The sequence below is a fragment of the Coenobita brevimanus genome, chromosome 71 (assembly GCF_032717465.1).
Source record: "Coenobita brevimanus isolate Jiangsu-jjx chromosome 71, ASM3271746v2, whole genome shotgun sequence".
In the NCBI taxonomy this organism is placed as follows: domain Eukaryota; kingdom Metazoa; phylum Arthropoda; class Malacostraca; order Decapoda; family Coenobitidae; genus Coenobita; species Coenobita brevimanus.
Genome location: NC_137024.1, coordinates 30,009,523 through 30,027,443, shown reverse-complemented (window position 1 = coordinate 30,027,443; position 17,921 = coordinate 30,009,523). Strand labels below are relative to the sequence as shown.

At 39.3% G+C, this 17,921-nt stretch overlaps 1 protein-coding gene and 1 non-coding gene across 2 annotated transcripts in view; both read right to left on the bottom strand.

The window, feature by feature from the left end:
• Positions 1–17,921, bottom strand: part of AMPdeam (AMP deaminase) — a 317,845-nt gene that overhangs the window by 130,195 nt on the left and 169,729 nt on the right. The gene's annotated exons all lie outside the window — the stretch shown is intronic.
• LOC145406901 (5S ribosomal RNA) lies at positions 6,209–6,327 on the bottom strand. The gene has a single exon (XR_013898608.1). It is a non-coding gene; the product is annotated as a 5S ribosomal RNA (ribosomal RNA).

Here is a 17,921-nt window from a genome sequence, read left to right as displayed (position 1 = left end):
CAACACCCTCATACAGCCTTCTCTTTACATCCATTCTAAGCGAATGACATTTAAACACTTTTTTCATTCCTCCCACCACCTTTCCTACTTCATTTATTCTAAACTTCACTTCTACATCTATTCTTCCATCCACAGCAACATGTGACCCTAGATATTTAAAACAATCTACCTCCTAAAGCAACTCACCATTCAAAACTATATTCATCCCCCTACCATCTATCAACCTCGTACACTTCATCAATTTACTCTTATTCTCATTTACTTTCAATTTCCTCCTTTCACACACCCTTCCAAACTCCTCTACCAACTGTCTCAATCTCTCCTCTGAATCAGACGACGTACTTTCACTAAATGTCCTAAAGGACACAGTTTCGTCTAGAGCACGTCCTATGGCATATCACTAAGCCCTTTCCCTGGCACAAAGGGCATGACTTTAGCGGGGGTCGATGAGGCGATCGGCCCTTCACGTGGTGGAATGGAATTGGACAACATCGAGGAAGATGACATGGCTCCTCTCGCTACCACTGCCGAGTACAGACTGAACCGTGCAACCGCGGGGTACCTGTGGGTCCTACCTACCCCGGAGGTATCACAGAAAATGGTCCTGCGCGGTATAGCAAGTCAACCAGAGACCCTGCGCGCCCTGAAACCTGTCGTGCATACACATCAACCAGCGGATAAGGGTCAATGAATAATTCTGTGTAAAATGGAGCAATTTTATCCCTGTTCGTGTCATGTGGTAGCCAGGGACAGTAACTACTGAATCCATATAACAAACAAAATTAGCCACGCTAAACTCTTTTTTTTTTTTTTTTTTTTTTTTTCCCAAGTACAGTATCTGAAATTAGGAACAACTTTCTTAACTTCGGACAGCTCTTCCAAACTTCGGACATGCATGTATGAGAATGGTTCAAAGCACCCATCTCTGGACATGCTGTCCAAACCTTGGACACTTCAGAAGTTTTTAAAAAATGTTAACAAAAATATTGGGCACTCGTGGCCTGAGTTATACATATAGAGAAACATCCAAAAATATCTTCTTTTTTGAGCTCATAAATTGAGATCACATTAAGCTGCATCATATCACATTGTAGTGAGGTATTCTGCCATAAATATAACTAAGAACTATTCAAAAACTTTTTCAGACAAAAAATGTATAAAAATGCACTGCATATACCCCAAACTGTAAGAGAAACTGGCCTCTTATTCCTAAACAAAACTTCACTTAATTATCAAGTAGCTACCTCACTAACTCAACAAATGCATGCTGAAATAATATATTGTTAAATACTTCTTACTAGTTCTAATGACACCCACACACCCACTAACACGCACACAAGTCAACAGACACACGCACACACAGGCACGTTATAAAGGCACCATGGAATGTATTAACGAGCTACACACTTTGGTCTTATACACACATTAGTCTCACACACACACACACACACACACAAACACACTGTCACGCGGGAGACCGGGGTTCGATTCCCCGCCGGGGAGGACCACGCTCACGAACGAACAGCCAGAGAGAGCAGACGTCCCAGCCATCGCTGCTAACCTTAAGTAGTTTCAGGAATTTTGTCTGTCCTGTCTCCTAAGGTCTTGTTTTAAATTTAAAATAATGAAAGTTAACAGACTACCAAAAATGTAAAGATTTATTGGCTAGAGTATACATGAATGTTTGTAGTATTTTTCGTTAACAGCTGTTTTGGTACTTTAACCAACATCAAACATGGCCGAAAATGTAAACACTGAGGGACTCGAATTTCCAGGATTTGATAGAAATACCAATGTCATGGACCTGATTAAAACATTACTTATGAGGATTAGTGAACTTGAAAAGAAAGTAGAGAATCTAGTGATAAAGGATGTGTCTGAAAATACAGAGACTACCATACAGAGTCTGATCTAGTACAATGAGACAGCGAATGAAGAGATTAGAAATTTGAAGCGTGAAAATGTCGAATTGAGGAGGAAACTAGAAGAGAGTACTAATAAGACGGAGAAGGTGAGTAGCGTATTAGAAGAACATAAGGCAAAGTGGGCACACGTAGAAGAAGAACATAAAGAAGTGGTTAGCTTAAGAGAAATCATCCAGGAAGAAAGGGAAATGAACAAGAAAAAAATGGAAGCAAAAGTAGTGAAAATACTGAAGAAAAAAGAGAAAATAGTGAGAGAAACTGTAGAAAGGAACAGATGTGTGGTAATATTTGGAAACAAGGAAGAGGAAGAAAAGGTTAGGTTCGTGAGACTCGAGAGTGACACGAACCTGGTGAGAGAAATATTAGGCAAGACTGACCCTGAAGGAGACAAGTGGGTAAAAGAAATTGAGGAAGTAAGGAGGATAGGGCCTTATAAGAAAGGGGAAACAAGACCAATGAGAGTCAAGTTTACATCAGAATGTGTAGTAAATGATATAATTAACCGCTTAACCGCGGGGCGTCACTTTCGTGACGCTTGGGAGCAAGGGATCATACCGCGGGGCGTTGCTTTTGTGATTCTGTGTTATTTTGAATTCACCCGGGCTTCCAAGTGGGGGCTTGTATCATCTATCAGTACTGCCAATGTCCAACACTAGTCAGCACTCCTAATCTCATCTGTACTCCCATCCATTGTTGACAATTTAGCCATTTCTCCCCATTCTTGACTCCCCTCCCTAACCCCCCTCCATTACCCTATCCTCTCGCCTACCCGGCCGTGCTACGCTAAGTAAATCTTCCCTGGAAATTTTCACTAATTTCATCCATTGAAATATGCCCTATGCCCTATTCTTATACCAAATAATATATACAAGAAAGAAATAAGGTAAGTGAGAGTGCCATATACCTGGAATTGGCTAATTATCACCTGACAACACCTCACATGCACTCGTTTGCTAATTTTCGCTGTTTTTTTCCCCTTGAAATATGCCGTATAATCTATTTTCGTAATAAATATACATGTAAGGAGGGAAGGGAGAAGCCTAAGTGATATTTACATTCACCTGGAACTACCTAATTTATAATGTATTGTCTAGATTTCCTGCCAATCATTTCAGTGCTATACATAGCTGTTTCAAGAGCGAACATTGGTAGCACTGAATATCCCCTAAGTAGGCCTCTACCCCGGCCCGCCGTTATCAGTTTACTCTCATCTTCCGAAGTAGAGGTACGTCTGTTTCTTCTTGCTGATTTCAGGGACTTTTTCACCCCCATGCAAAGGGCCCTGTGACCTTTACCCCCTACTAAACCTCGTGTGGAAAGAGGTAAAGGGCTGACAATTGATAAAAGAGTGACTACGATCTTTCTACTGAGTAAAACAGTGCAAGTGGAATTGTAAATAATGTGTAAATACAGTAACCCCTCCAATATCCGGATCAATAGAGCCATCGGTAGGTTCGGATATTGGTTTTGTCCGGATATTGGGCCCCAGCTTATGGACTTGTACTTACGGACCCTAACACAGAGAAACACCTATACAACTCCCTCCGGACATGCATAGCACCTATTTAACACCCAAATCACACCAATAAGGCACATAAATGACTGAAATAAATGCAATAGACACATAAAATGTGGGTTTAGAAGTATGTTCATACATTAATAAACATTCTGGTACTTATGGACTCTAACCGAACCTAACCTAACCGAACCTAACCGAACTCTGAAAAACACATTCCTACTGCACATGCATGAGGTAAGTTTAGTATGGAAAGAAGTACAGTATGACACTTTCTGGTAAGTATAGTATGGGAAAAAATACAATATGAAACATTCTGGTAAATATAGTATGGGAAATAGTACAACATGAAACATTTTGGCTACTTACAGCAAGTCCCTGGCCACCTCGATGAATAACCGCCTCCTCTCGGACTCTGACAGTAAGAACGATTTCCTGAAGCACTTGCACTACACTCTTCCTGAAGTCTTGCACTGAACTTAGTCAATAACACACAGAAGTCCGTTCTTTTCACAGTGTTCACTTTAGTCCAAATAATGTTCCATTAAATTTAAGTGTTGCACATTAACTTTTCCCAAGTTTTTTTAAGTTTCCAAAGCCAAAACAAAGAAGGTTAGTTACGTTAAATTTCTTTTCTACTTAGTCTTTTCTCCCAACTTGAAAACCTTAACAGCCATGGCGAAGAGCGTAGGTCTTGTCGCGGTGAGAGACAGGCGGGAAGTGGGGAGGATGCAGCGGCGCTCTATCGGACGTCTGAGGAATGACGAACCAAAACAATGCTCTCACGCGGCGCGCGCGGCAAGTTCAAATTACGGACGGCAAAAAATCGATTTTTTTCCCAATTTTTTTGGATTTTCGGACCATTTTGGGAATGTTTGATCCCAGGACGATAAGGTTCGGTTAGTGGGGATGTTCGGATATTGGGCGTCCGGATATTAGAGTGATTACTGTAATGTGTAAACAGCAAGTGAAAGTAATGAATGTAAATATACGTGAACAATGGAAAATAGTTTTATAAGTTACTTCAAGTGACAGTGCATAACACAGTGTAAATAAAATAGAAATGTAAATAACGTAAATAAAATAGAGAACGTAAATAGAAATATAAATGAGTAGTATTATAAGAATACGAGTATATACCCTAGGAGTAATGAAAGTGAAAGTTTCACTCTAGCATGTCTGAATACTATGAGTTATGAGAGTGAAGATGAAAGTGACATTCACTCTCAATGCTAGTATACAGGACGAGAAAGTGAATGCTACGTATTTTACTGAAAGAAACTGAATCCCTACAGTGACAATAAACTAATACTACTGAAGGAAACTTATGGATAAAGACTGTAGATATATATAAGTGTTATATAATAATAGAAATATAAAGTGTGAGGGGTTTTATGAATAATAAATGACAGAGTACCAAGAGCAAACTAGCGTAAGTGCGACGGTCAGACACGCTCGTAATTTTCATTGCTTTCACAGTGGGTTTTTTTTTGGAGTATGGATCCCAAACTACTTGAAAATCATAGAGTAGTGTTTATAGTGTTAATATCTGGCTGTGGTAATCATATTACGGGTTGTCGGGAAGTGTAAAGTGGAGACTTCGTTACCCAACTTCAGAGGTCTCCACAAGTCCTACAGTAACTGACGAAGGCTCAACAAACATTCCAGGAGAAAGCTGAAGGTATGTGGCATAAGCATATATAATTTTAATATTCTAGGACTAATAACTGATTTTTGGCAAATATTTTTTGAGAGTCTGTCGGAGCCCAAATAACCCCGCGGCACACGCAAAACATAGGTAAACATGCCCGCGGTGTAGGGGTTAAAGTGACCTGGAAATTAAGCAAAGAGGCAGGGATGGAAAATATTATAATAAGAAAAGATTTGAATGAGGAAGAAAGAGAAGTTTTAAAATCATTGAAGGAAGAAGTAAAGGAAAAAAATGATAAGAGGACAGAGGAAGAATGTAATACTGTACTTTTTTTTTGAGAGTAATGGATATGAAAGTAAGGAAGTGGTATTTGAGGAAATAGAAGTGAAGGAAACTAAGGAGGATGGCTGTGAAAGATCAGGAGTTGAGGAAGTGGTACGGACAGAGAGTAGGAGAGAAGAGGGAATTAAACACATCAAAAATAATTTGAAGGTGATATATACTAATGTTGATGGTTTCATATCGACAAGGATCGAAATTAACGATTTCTTGAGAGAACATGAACCTGATGTCATGTGCTTTGTAGAGACCAAATTAAGAGAAGGTATTGATGTTCATTTGGGAGATGGTAAATACAAACCGTGGAGAAAAGACAGAAAAGAAAAAACGAGAGGAGGAGTGATGATAGCAGTGAAGAACAACATAAATGTAGATACTGTGGAAATGGGAAAAGTCAGGGCTGAAGTGATATATATGAAATTAGAAACTGGAGAGAATGTTAAGAGAGATATGGCGGTAGTGTATGTTCCCCCAAAGACGAGAGCATGGAAGGATGACGAATACCAAGAGATGTTGTCAGATATGGCTAGTTATTTACAAAAAATAATTGAGAAAAGCAATAATATAATGTTGGTGGGTGACTTTAACTGTAAAGCGGTGAACTGGGAGGAATGGTACTCGGGAGGCGGCGAGGATTCGTGGGGCACTATGTTATTAAATATTCATTTCATTCATTGCCAGACGCCATGTATCCCAGACGGGGTGGCCAAGGGCTTAGAGTTAATTGTTTTACAGGGAGGGGCACTAATCCTCCACCAACCCCACTTGACGTAGGGATGCCAACAGCATCTGGTGTTCCCAGGCGGTCACCCATCCAAGTACTAACCAGACCCAACGTTGCTTAACTTCGCTGATCGAACGGGAAGCGGTGTACTCAACGTGGTATGGCCGTTGGCTTATTAAATATAATAATGAATAATGTGATGACGCAATGGGTCAAAGGAGAGACACGGTTTCGAGGTGAGGACACACCAGCAAGGTTAGTTTTACTGTTTACCAAAGAACCCGATGTAATAGAATCATTGAAATATCTCTGTTCTTTAGGAAAAAGTGATCATGTGGTCATTGAGTTCCAGATGCTAATAGGGAACGTTGAGCCAAGAGACGAGCTTCATAGACAGGGAAGATACAACTTTGGGAAAGCAAATTTTACAGGACTGAGAAACTTTTTTTTGAAAATGTAGATTGGAGAAAATTCAGAGAAACAAGAGAGATACAGAGGAAGTGGGATATCTTTCTAGACCTCTATAATTTGGGAGTGGAAAAATTTGTACCAAGAGTAAAGGGAAAAGAAAACAGGAAAAAGGAGTGGTTTAATAGGTGTATGATAGCAAAAAAGGAGAGAGATAAGGCGTGGACCAATTGGAGAAAGAGAGGTAACAACAGAACAAAGGAAGAATATAAAAGAACAAGAAATGAATACACAAGAATACATAGAGAAGAAGAAAGGAATTTTGAAAAACGTATAATAGACAAATGCAAGGATGAACCCAAACTGTTTTATAGATTTGTTAATGGCAAACTGAAACAAAAGGAAGGAATCACCAAACTGAAAGTAGAAGGAGAGGTCTATAAGGATGCGGCAATGCAAGCAGAAATAATGAACAAACATTTCCAGTCAGTTTTCACTAAAGAAAAGGAGCTTGTGGAAGGGGAGGGAGTGATTAGAAATGTTCCGGTGATAAAAGATATAAAAGTGGAGGTACAGGAAGAGTTTAAATTACTGGAAACTCAAGATGTACGGAAAGCCCCAGGACCTGATGGAATTTCTAATTGGGTACTGAAGGAAGGCAGAGAACAACTGGCGGATAAAATTCACAGTTTAATCGTGTGCTCTCTGGAAGAGGGGAAAGTGCCACAAGAATGGAAGAGGGCAAATGTGGTACCAATTTATAAGGGAGGAAACAGGGAAGAACCCCTGAATTATAGACCAGTGTCTCTAACCAGCATGGTCGCAAAATTGTCTGAGAGAATCCTGAAAGACAGATGGATAAAATATCTGGAAGAGATGAATATTTTGGCTGAATGTCAGTTTGGATTCAGAAGTGGAAGGTCATGTGTTTCTAACTTGTTGAGCTTTTACTCAAGAGCAATTGACGTGGTACAGGAAAGAGATGGTTGGGTGGATTGTGTGTACTTAGACTTAGAGAAGGCCTTTGACAAGGTACCTCATAAGAGACTAATGTGGAAACTAGAATATATAGGAGGACTGAAGGGGAAACTTCTGGAATGGATGACAGACTTTTTGAGAGACAGACAAATGAGGACAGTAATAAAGTATAGGATGTCTGGATGGAGGGAAGTAACAAGTGAAGTCCCTCAAGGCTCGTTGTTGGCGCCAGTAATGTTCCTGATTTACGTAATTGATATGGTAGATGGAGTGAACAGTTATGCAAGTCTGTTTTATGATGATGCAAAGATCATGAGGAAGGTAGAGGTTAAGGAGGATTGTAAAATACTGCAGGAGGATTTGGATAGGATACACAATTGGAGCCGGACGTGGGAAATGAAATTTAATGTAAAGAAATGTAAAATATTGGAAATGGGTAAAAGTACCAGGAAGCCATCACTGAATTATTTGTTGGGTAATGAATTAATCACAAAAAGGAGAGAAGAGAAAGATTTGGGAGTGCTGGTCCAAGATAGTTTGTCACCAGAAAAGCACATTAACAAGATAGTTGGAGAGACTTATAAACTCTTGACTAACATAAGAGTAGCATTTCATTATATGGATGAGGAGATGATGAAAAAACTGATAGTGGCCATGATCCGCCCCAGGTTAGAATATGCAGTGGTAGTGTGGTCCCCACACAAAAAGAAAGATATAAACAAGATTGACAGAATACAAAGAACAGCAACCAAGATGGTCCCCAGTCTGGCAGACCTGTCATATAGAGAGAGGCTGGAAAAGCTGGATTTGCCTTCCTTAGAGGAAAGGAGAAAGAGGGGAGACATGATTGCAGTGTTCAGGACCATGGTGGGAGTAGATAAAATTGACAAAGAAGATCTGTTTGTATGGGATAAGAGAGCAACAAGAGGACATGGAATGAAATTGAAAAAGTCAAGCTGTTTGAAGGATATCAAGAAATACAGCTTTCCTTACAGAAGTATAGACTTATGGAACAGCCAGGACAAAGAGATCGTCCAGTCTAAAAACTTAAACGAGTTTAAAGCTAAATTTGACTTATTGAGAAACAGCGACGGAAACCCATGAGCATAGTACATTCCGTGTATATCACAATTAGGTATATTAGGTAAATACTTAAATATTTGGAACGACTTAGACAAAGAGGTGGTGCATGAGAAAAACATTCATGTGTGTAAAGGTAGACTTGATAAATGTGGATATGGAGACAGGACAACACGAGCATTGCTCAATTCCTGTATACTACAAATAGGTAAATACAAATAGGTAAATACACACACACACACACACACACACACACAATGGAGTGCGTGAGTGGTGGTCCCGTTGGACAGGAATAAATTTAAAAAACGCGGTCTCGGTCATAGAAGAGACAAGATAAAGTGAAAACTGTCTCCATATGGTTGAATCATGGAGGAAACAGACGGTGCATTGTTTACGATCAGTGAGAAAGAATTTGAGGGCTTTTGTGAAGAGGATGTGGGAAAAGGAAGTATTACGTTGAACCAGACAAGAATAGCAGGTGTAGAGAAAACAGAGGAGAGGAATGACCAGGAGATAAAAAAGGTATGGACAGTAATTAAAGAGTTACAGGAACGGACCATAGAGCAGGAAAACGAGATCAAAAGTTTAAGGAGTACACTGGAAAAAAATCTGTACACGTAGTGACGAACAAGAAAGGGAAGTTACTGAATTAAAAGTGAACAATGAATCAGCCTCGAATGAAATAAAACAGCTTAAGAGGGAGAATAAGAGGTTGGAAGAGGAAAGGGACATGATGAAAAGCAAACTAGATGAGTATGAATCCAAATCAAGAATACAGGAAGAGCACATTAAAGAAATCAAGGAGCAACATAAGGGGTGGAAGAAAATTCAGGAATAGGGAAATGTAAATTTGAGAGAGATTATAGACCAACAAAGCAAGGAAAAAGTGGAGAGGGAAGTGGTTAGGGTGTTGAGAAGTAGAGAATCTTTAGTTAGAGATGTAGCAGATAAGAAAAAATGTATAATAATTTCAGGAGTTAAAGAAAAACATATAACAATAAGATCAGACAGAGAAAAAGAAGAACTGAGTAAGGTTAAAGAAATAATATCAGTAGTCGTGGAGGAAAACAACGAAGCTCAAGAAGAGATTGAAGAGGTGTTTAGGTTAGGAAAGTACAAGGAAGGAGGGGCAAGGCCATTCAAGGTAAAATTTAAGTCCCAAGCAACAGTTAACGAAATTATCAGTAGAACATGGAAACTAAACTATCGGACAAAGAAGGGTTTAAAAATGTTTGGATAGGGAGAGATGCAAATGAGGAAGAAAGAGCTAAAATAAAGGACTTAGTAAAGGAAGCAAAGGTAAAAAACGAACAGAGAACGGAGAAAGAGAAGACAGTGTTTTATTGGAGAGTCATGGATCAGAAGTTAAGGAAGTGGTACTGGAGGAGAGAAGGAGAAAAGGGGGTATAGAAAACATCAAAAATCATTGGAAGGTGGCATATACTAATGTTGATGGTTTAATATCGGCACGGTTAGAAATCAACGATCTTTTAAGGATACATGAACCTGACGTTATGTGCTTTGTGGAGACCAATTTAAGAGAAGATATTGATGTTCATATGGGAGATGGTAAATACAAACTGTGGAGAAGAGACAGAAAAGAAAAAACAGGAGGAGTGATGATAGCAGTGAAGAACAACATAAATGTAGATACCTGTACCGTGGAAATGGGAGAAGGCAGGGCTGAAGCGATAAATATGAAATTAGAAAATGGAGAGAATAACAAGAGAGATTTGGCAGTAGTGTATGTTCCCCCTAAAACAAGAGCATGGAGTGATGATGAATACCAGGAAATGCTGTCAGACATGGCATGTTATTTACAGAATCTGATTGAGAAAAGCAACAATATAATTTTAATGGGTGACTTCAATTGTAAAGAGGTGAACTGGGAGGAATGGGACTCAGGAAGCAGCAAGGATTCGTGGGGCACTATATTATTAAATATAGCAATGAACAATGTGATGACGCAATGGGTCAAAAAAGAGACAAAGTTTCGAGGAGAGGACACACCAGCAAGACTAGACTTACTGTTTACCAAAGAACCCGATGTAATAGAATCCTTGAAATATCTGTGTCCTGTTGGAAAAAGTGATCATGTGGTCATTGAGTTTCAGATGATAACAGGGAACGTGGAGCCAAGAGACGAGCTTTATAGACAGGGAAGGAACAACTTTGGGAAAGCAAACTTTACAGGATTGAGAAAATATTTTGAAAATGCAGATTGGAGAAAATTTAGAGAAACAACAGAGATACAGAAGAAGTGGAATATTTTTCTGGACCTGTATAATTCGGGAGTAGGAAAATTTGTGCCAAGAGTAAAGGGGAAAGAAAACAGGAAGAAAGAGTGGTTTAATAAAAGGTGTATGATAGCAAAAAGAGAAAGAGACACGGCGTGGAACAACTGGAGAAAGAGAGGTAACAACAGAACAAAGGAAGAATATAAAAGCACTAGAAATGAATACACAAGAATACACAGAGAAGAAGAGAGAAATTTTGAAAAAGGTATAATAGACAAATGTAAGGATGAACCCAAACTGTTTTATATATTTGTTAATGGCAAACTGAAACAAAAGGAAGGAATCACCAAACCGAAAGTAGAAGGAGAGGTCTATAAGGATGCGGCAATGCAAGCAGAAATAATGAACAAACGTTTCCCGTCAGTTTTCACTAATGAAAAGGAGTTTGTGGATGCGGAGGCAGTGACTAGAAATGTAATGATAAAAGATATAAAAGTGGAAGTACAGGATGTGTATAAACTACTAGAAACTCAAGATGTAAGGAAAGCCCCAGGACCAGATGGAATCTCTAATTGGGTACTGAAGGAATGCATAGAACAACTGGCAGATAAGATTCACAGTTTAATTGTGTTCTCTGGAAGAGGGGAAAGTGCCTCAAGAATGGAAGAGGGCAAATGTGGTACCAATTTATAAGGGAGGAAACAGGGAAGAACCCCTGAATTATAGACCAGTGTCCCTAACAAGCGTGATCGCAAAATTGTGTGAAAGAATTCTGAAAGATAGATGGATAAAATATTTGGAAGAGATGAATATTTTGGCTGACAGTCAGTTTGGATTTAGAAGTGGAAGGTCATGTGTTTCCAACTTGTTGAGCTTTTACTCAAGAGCGATTGATGTGCTTCAGGAAAGAAAAGGTTGGGTAGATTGTGTGTATTTAGATTTAGAGAAGGCCTTTGACAAGGTACCCCATAAGAGACTAATGTGGAAACTAGAGCATATAGGAGGACTGAAGGGGAATCTCCTAGAATGGATGAGAGACTTTTTGAGAGACAGACAAATGAGGACAGTAATAAAGGATAAGATGTCTGGATGGAGGGAAGTAACAAGTGCAGTCCCACAGGGCTCGGTGTTGGCGCCAGTAATGTTCCGATTTACGTAAATGATATGGTAGATGGAGTGAACAGTTATGCAAGTCTGTTTTATGATGATGCAAAGATCATGAGGAAGGTAGAGGTTGAGGAGGATTGCAAAATGCTGAAGGAGGATCTGGATAGGATACACGAATGGAGCCAGATGTGGGAAATGAAATTCAATGCAAAGAAATGTAAAATATTGGGAATGGGTAAAAGTACTAAGAGGCCATCATTGAATTATTTGATGGGTAATGAACCAATCACAAAAGCGAGAGAAGAGAAAGATTTGGGTGTGTTGGTCCAGGACAGTTTGTCACCTGAAAAACACATTAACAAGACAGTTAGAGAGACGTATAAACTCCTGACTAATATAAGAGTAGCTTTTCATTATATGGATGAGGAGATGATGAAAAAACTGATAGTGGCCATGATTAGCCCCAGGTTGGAATATGCAGCAGTAGTGTGGTCCCCACACAAAAAGAAAGATATAAACAAGACTGAGAGAATACAAAGAACAGCAACCAAGATGGTCCCCAGTCTGGTAGATCTATCGTACAAAGAGAGGCTGGAAAAGCTGGATTTGCCCTCCTTAGAAGAAAGAAGAAGGAGAGGCAACATGATTGCAGTGTTCAGGACCATGGTGGGTGTAGATAAAATTGACAAAGAAGATCTGTTTTTATGGGATAAGAGAGTGACAAGAGGACACAGAATGAAACTGAGGAAGCCAAGCTGCTTGAAGGACTTCAAGAAATATAGTTTTCCTTATAGATGTATAGACCATTGGAATAACCTGGACAAAGAGATCGTCCAGTCTAAAAACTTAAACGAGTATAAAGCTAAATTTGACTTACTGAGAAACAGAGACGGGACCCCACGAGTGTAGTTCATTTCCTGTATATCACAATTAGGTAAATACAATTAGGTAAATACATACACACACACACACACACACACACACACACACACACACACACACACACACACACAAACACTTATAGTCTGTATTTTTCCAGTAATTTGTCTGTCTGAAGTTAGGAATTTATTCTGTAAAATAAAGAAATATTCATTAAAACAGTCATAGCAAGATTATGCTTGTATACATTTTAAAATAGTTTACTGCCCAGTATTTACATCACTTTTCCACATATAATCGTACTAATCACGTTCTTACAATTGAAACTGTTTGTTCTGTGTGAACAAAGTTTTGCTGGGTTAAAAAATGCCAATTCTTTTTCCATTTGATTCATAATTTGTTTTCACCCACACGAATTCAGGCTAATTTAATTGGACTTATAGATAATAATCTTTGAAGATTACCCTACCTACCCATATCATTATTTTTTGCAAATATCGCACTATCTTCCGATAAACTTGAATCATTACATTTTTTCGCAAAATGTCTGAAATTTTTGGGCACAGTCCAAAGTTATGATGTTTTACGGTACCACCAAAATGTGATCACCATCATACAATATACACGAGTTCATTTTTACTTCAACTTTAATGCCATATAATTTTCAGCATGTTTGAGTATTTATAGAATAGCTGCAAAACAAGTTTTTAAATATGAAGTTTTTCTTGTGTGTCAGCCGGCCACCCACATGCTATAGCAACCCTCACTGGTGGATAAAAGACTACTGTCCAAGCCAGGAAAACCTTATCCTACCAAACAATTATAGAAAAAAAAGTCAAAACTTAATGATTAAAAAATCTATCACACTGTGGTATGAGGGAGTGACCAAAAATTACACTGTGCTCAGGATTAAATACGTCAACCCACCAGAAAGCCGAATGTCTATGGTTACTACCCCATGTAATAAATGGCTTCCTGAATTACAGGACATCATTTCCCTTGCCACTCAAAGTACAGTAACATGAAGATATCACTATATTAAATGAGTGGATTGCAAACATCCCCCGTGCGAGATTTTCTCAAGGAAAGGGGAGGAGGGGGAGTGTGGAAGGTTATGCCTCCAAGGAGGAGTCAGGGTCTGAAGGGCTTAATTGGTTAGTGTATGAGTGTGTTGCCCATTTCATCGAATAATTCTTCCTTTATCATGTTTTTCTCGGACCCTACCTCACCCAATCTTTAGGTGGGAAAAAGAGGCTGAGATGATATTAATGATGATGATTAAAAAATAACAATAACAATAATCTCTTCGTGTCTAAAATATACAGAATGATCAACAACATTTTCATGATTTGACGTATTGTACAGTGTAAGCCAATATACCTAGGAAGAAAATGAGTAGAGAAAAAAGAAATCAAATTTCTGACTATAATGTACCTGGATGAGTATACAGTACTGAATTTCTATTCATTAGTCTACATAATACTTCCATATGGATACTGTATTTTCAAATTCTATTCCAGAGATCAAATCAAAAGACTTCCATACTACAGCATACAATGTGGTCGGTGAGGGCACCCATCAACCACTCACTCAGTGTAGTGATATTCTATTTCAATAACTCTACATTGAGTGACAAGCCAAATTATCTCCTGTAAACCAGAAAATCATTCAACCATTTGAGATTCCAATGACACGTTTTTGCATCATTTCAAATCCAACCTCAGAGGTTCCAGTGATGCGTTTATGTATCATTTTAAGATACTTTTGTAAGATACTTTTGTAATATATTCACCATAAATTGCAATTAGGCGTCATAACAAAGAGACTCGAGCATGATGTTGTGGAATGCTTGCTCTGTGCGTGGCGGGCAATAGTTTTGTACTTTTGCATGGTTTAAACCAGATTTAAATATCTTCATTAGCTTTTTTTTTTTTTTTTTTTTTTTTACAAGGTATAAAATTCTTCATTTTTGCCAAACTTCAACTCATCATTTTGACTTTTTATTTCCTTTGTTTTCATTTTTTGAAAACCTTATGATCAAATACAACTATTTAGCTTCAAAATAACAACACAACCAGCAATCCTATCACAGAAAGTGTATTTACACTGACCAATCAAAGAAAAAGATTGTGAAGTGAATATGCAACTGAGACTCATAAAAAATTGTGCATCTTTCTCCTTTCGCTTTACCATGCAATAAAATGGAGAAATAACAATAATCTAAATGTCATTGGAAAGGTAATTTATTGTAGTTTTGCATGGCTTAAACCAGGTTTATATACTTTTATTTTTCTTTTTTTTCTGAATATTTTTCTATGGCAAGGTATAAAATTTTGGTATACTGTACACCTAAATTCAAATGATCATTTTGACTTCTTACTTTTTTTGTTTTCCTTTTTTGAACATACTACAATCAAGTACAACTATTCAGCTTCAAAATAACATCACACCCAGCACCCTATCATAAAAAGTGTATTTAAACTGACCAATCAAAGAAAAGATCGTAAAGTGAATGTGCAGTCGAGAAGCATAAAAAAATGCATCTTTTTCCTTTCAATTTACTGCGCAATAAAATGCAAAAAATAACCATAATCTATATATCACTGGAAAGATAATTTATTGTAGTTAACATGGTTTTTAAAGGCAGGTTGATATATCTTTATAATTATTTTTTTTTTGTCAAATATTTATCTACGGCATGGTACAAAATTTTTGGTTTTTGCCTAACTTCAACTCATCATTTTGAACTTCTGTTTTCTTCGTGGTAAGTGGGGGTGCCCATCATCCACTCACCCAATGTAAAGTTGCTCTATGGTCTCTACACTGAGTGACAAACCAAATGGTTTCCTGTACCTAGGAAACTATTTACTATGCTGGGTGGTAACCATATAACTGAGGTTTTTGCCCTGGTAAAGTGTCCCCCACATTCCCCTATCTAAAATCACTTAATCATGGCAGTTGTTTCAGAGAGACTCAGGGCCCAATTCCTGCCCAGGGCCCCAACCAAATGGGCAGATCGCATGGCCTTGTGGAATGTGAGAGGTGTGAATTAGGAGAGCAAAAGGGTGGAAGTGATGAATGTGTTCCAGAGTGAGAGATATGACACGATGGCACTGTGTGAAACAAAGATGAAAGTGTGTGAAGTGGAGAAGTGGGAGGGTGTGAAATGTATAAGATGAGGCATGAATCTCAGGGTGAGGATGATGCAAGGAAGGAGTTGCTTTGATCATGAATGAGGTGTGGCAGAGTGGAATATGAGATTACAAATGTGTCAGCGTGAGATGTATGTATGTCAAGCTCAAGTCTGAGAAAGTGGCTATGATTGTAGCTTATGCACAGTGTGATGACAGGAGTGAGAGAGAGAAAGACAGGTTTTGGGATAAGCTGGATGAAGCAGCGGGAGAAATGCCCAGGGGCCATAAACTGATTGTACGGAGATTTAAATGATGAGTTTTCCATGAATGTTAGTGTGCATCAGGGGTCAGTCTTGAGCCCCTTGTTGTTTATTATGGTACTTGAAGCCCTCTCACATGACTTCAGAAACAAACTCCCGTGGGAGATGTTGTATGCTGATGATTTGGTGTTGATTGCAGAAAATGAAAGGGAGACAGAGGAAAGATTTAGGAAGTGAAGAGATGATATGGAAAACAAGGGCTTCTGGGTAAATGAAGATAAAACAAAAGTGATGGTGGCCAGGAATGGGGGTAGTACTATCAAAGAGGAGGCAGAGTGGACATGTGTGATTTGTCGCACGGGTGTGGGAAGAAGTTCCATCTTGTGCAGCGTTTGTGATAAGTCGGTGCATAAGAGATGTAGAGGTTATTAGAGGGTATCAGGACAACTGCCCCCCGGATAACTGCCCTGAACAACTGTCCCCTGGACAATCACCCCGGTAAGACACCCCCTGACAACAATCCCCGGGCCTCCCGCTGAAGGTTAGGTTTGGTTAGGTTAGGTTAGGTCAGCTTAGCTTAGGCACTTGCAACCATTTGTATGGTGAATCGGGGGACATTTGGCGGAGGCAATTGTCTGGGGGGCAGTTGTCCTACGGGGGTGATAGTCCAGGGGGCAGTTGTTTGGGGGGCAATTGTCCATAAGGCAGTTGTCTGGGGGGCAATTGTGCAGGGGGCAGTTGTCCTAGAACCGTAATAGAGGCAGACTGGGATAATGTTGATTTCATGCATGCAATGTGTCGGGGAGAGAATGTGGATGTTGCCAGGCGTGAAAAGACTGAACCTGCTGGTGAGTCTCTTCAGTGTGTGTATGAGTCTTGTCATTTGGGAGACATGTTATGTGCTGAGGTGGGGCAGGAGCTAGCTCTGTGGCAACAGTGAGGAATGGTTGGAAGAAGTTCAGGGAGCTGTTGCCTCTCCTGACACGGAGAGGGCTCTCCCTCATTGCTAAGGGATCTTTGTGTGCAACTTGTGTTAGGAGTGTAATAGTATATGGTAATGAGACCTGGGCAGTAAAGGAAGAGGATATTCACAGGCTCAAATGTACAAAAATGGCAATGATTAGGTGGATGTGCAGTACGTCCTTGAGTGCTAGGTTTACAATGGAAGAGTAAGGAGGTGGGAAAAAGCATACAACAAAGTAGACACAGACGGACTGTGGAATGTTTTGCGCATGTAAGGTGTAGATGGTAAGCTGCTAGGTGCCATCATGAGTTTTTATGATGCTTCTAAGGCATGTGTAAGGGTAAATTGGCAGCAAAGTGAATGGTTCACGATCAATGTGGGTGTGCAACAAGGTTGAGTGATGTCCCCATGGTTCTTCAATATATATATGGATGGGGTGATGAGAGACGTAAAAACATGAGCAATGGAGAGAGGGATGGCATTGGTACTGAATGGTGATGGATGGAATATCTTGAATTTGTTGTATGTTGATGATGCAGTGCTACTTGCAAATACCAGACAAGAGCTTGGTAGACTAGTGCAGAGATTTGCTGACGTCAGTGAGCATCGTGCCTTGAGAGTAAATGTAGAAAAGAGTAAAGTGATGGTAATCAAGAGCGATGGTGGCTCCCACTGTGACGTTACAGTGAATGGAGAGAGACTGGAATGGGTGAGAGAGT